This window comes from Capsicum annuum, chromosome 1 (genome assembly GCF_002878395.1).
Source record: "Capsicum annuum cultivar UCD-10X-F1 chromosome 1, UCD10Xv1.1, whole genome shotgun sequence".
Classification (NCBI taxonomy): domain Eukaryota; kingdom Viridiplantae; phylum Streptophyta; class Magnoliopsida; order Solanales; family Solanaceae; genus Capsicum; species Capsicum annuum.
The window spans coordinates 202,216,774-202,219,110 of NC_061111.1; the positions used below are offsets into that span (position 1 = coordinate 202,216,774).

A 2,337-nucleotide genomic window follows, 5' to 3' on the forward strand; every position below is an offset into this window, starting at 1 on the left:
TGCTACGAATTGTCCACTTTTTTAAATTTTACATATATATATACCCTAAAAGCACCAACTCAAAAAACATAAAGTGAAATTAATAAACTACCCCTCTTACTAATTTAAAATGCCTATTTAATTTTTAAAAAATCCTAAAAAGCAACGCCCTACAAATATCCCAAGCAAACAGTCGTACTCCTTCACTAAAAGTAACAACCAAACATCCGACAAATATTCCAAGCCAATAGTCGTACTCCTTCGCTAAAATTCACAACCAAACATTCATATACTTCTCCATCAACAAGTTTTTCTCTGTCTGCTTCTCTAGGAATTGAAATCATAAATTTTGCAATTTCTCTTTCACATTGTTTTATTTTCACACCCTTCTCTTTGGATGAATTTCAAGAAAATTGTTGTATTATTCTTATTTAATTTTCTTGTCTTCTTACCCTGCTTCCTTGTGGCATGCTAAGGAAATTAGTCAGAGAGATTACCTCTGCTTAATGAATCTATGTAGAAATTTCTTATGGTAGGAACAACTTTTGTGCTTTGATAGAAAAATACTTTTGTATCGACCTTAGTTTTTTGACTTCTTATGTTCTCAACTACGAATATCATTCTAATATTGTTTTGTGGATCTTGTGATGATTCTATAGTCAGAATGATATAAATTAGTCTTCCTGATGATTAGGATTTATGTTGGTGCTGCTTTTTATGGAAAACCTATTAACGTAATATAATTTTGTTTGGTCTGTCCATGTATGAGCATTTTATCTTTTATCTTAACAATTTTAAAAATAACCCTAAAATTGTTTTATGTTGTTTGAATTAGAAAATAGCTTAGCATTTGGACACAAGGTCTTACTTATCCACTTTCTGAAATCTCATGAAAAGGGAAAGAGTATTATCCATTATCATATAGATACTATACTCTGGAGACAAACTTTATGTACTGTAGTTGCTTTCCTAGGAGGCAAGTGCCTCGCATCTTCAATAATATCTGTGACATAATAATTTTGAAAAAGCATTCTTGGTATATTCTCATGTCATTATATATATTTTATAAGGAAGAAGGAGTATCGTCTAATTGATTATATGCCTATAGGTATATCTATCTTGGACTGATTAGCAAGATGGAAGCTACAACATCTAATGATCATAACTTAACTCTCCCTCTCCCTTTTATGTTATGATGTCGATGCAATCAACATTAATAGGACTTGGTATTTGGCGCAGGGTTATATACGGCTGCTATAAAGTGCAACTTAATGGAGGTAAACACTAATTTTGAGAAATCACATATGAAATGGGAATGAAGTACCAAGGATGAAAATGGAAGTAGTATATTAAGACTTTTCGACAAATTTAAACTTTATTATGATTGATGCCCCTTTTAAGTCTTGTACATCGTGTTCAAGGGTATTTTTATTCAGTACAAACCATTTTTGATTGTGAAAATAATGTACAACTCCCTCTAATATTTGGTTCTTTTGTTATCTTCTTCAGGATATAAGGCACAGTTAACTTTGGGGAGACAACAATAGTACAATTAATGTATTTCTTCAATTTATGTGCATGGCTAGACCACTGTGTATCACAATTTTTTAAGAGAGTGATTTGGGTGCTTTCATCAGGATTGAAGGACTAATGTTATAGTAGGATGATTCATTAAAGCACTCAAGTGAATTCTCTCGCTATGGATCCTCCATTAGAGGATGATGCATCACTTATTGAAGTAATCTATGTATACATGTGATTTGTTTTGTTGGATAAGAATCTAAAATTTATTTGAGAAAATATCTATTTTGCACAGAGTGTTAATTAACGAAGAAGCTTGCAAGAAAGAAGGCGATAGACAATCTATTGATAACTCGATTTCAGCACCTATCTAGAAGTGATTGTTCTTCACCTATCATCAATTCCCTTGGCTGCAATCTCCTATGCCTTGTACAGTTATTAGCAAGTCCTCTTTTAGGATTTTTCTTTTGCTTTTATATGTCATAAAGCTACAATGCTTTTTTGTTACATATAGGACAGTGAAATCTATTGAATAGATAGGTTTGCCACCTCAAGCTACTCAATTAGGCCTTTTTCGGGACAAGTTCGTTATTTCTCTGTTGAAGGATACACAGACAGAAAGAATGATCATCATTTAGGTAACTACTTGAGATATTCCTTTGTTGCTGAAAAAATGGCCCGCTTAGCCAACAAGTTCTTGAAATTGTGAGTTTATTAATTGGTAGCACAACTTTTTGAGTTGTAAAATGATCAAAAGCATAAATGTGAGGAGAGATTCTTGTATTTGTGTGGTGCAGATGGTGAAAATGAGGATTAGTGTCGTGGTTGGTTAAGGCA

General features: G+C 32.6%; 1 long non-coding RNA gene across 1 annotated transcript; it reads left to right on the forward strand.

Moving 5' to 3' along the window:
* Window positions 1-302: 302 nt before the first annotated feature.
* LOC107854405 lies at window positions 303-1,779 on the forward strand. The gene is made up of 3 exons (XR_007047917.1): window positions 303-511; window positions 1,219-1,256; window positions 1,489-1,779. It is a non-coding gene; the product is annotated as an uncharacterized LOC107854405 (long non-coding RNA).
* The last annotated feature ends 558 nt before the right edge of the window (window positions 1,780-2,337 follow it).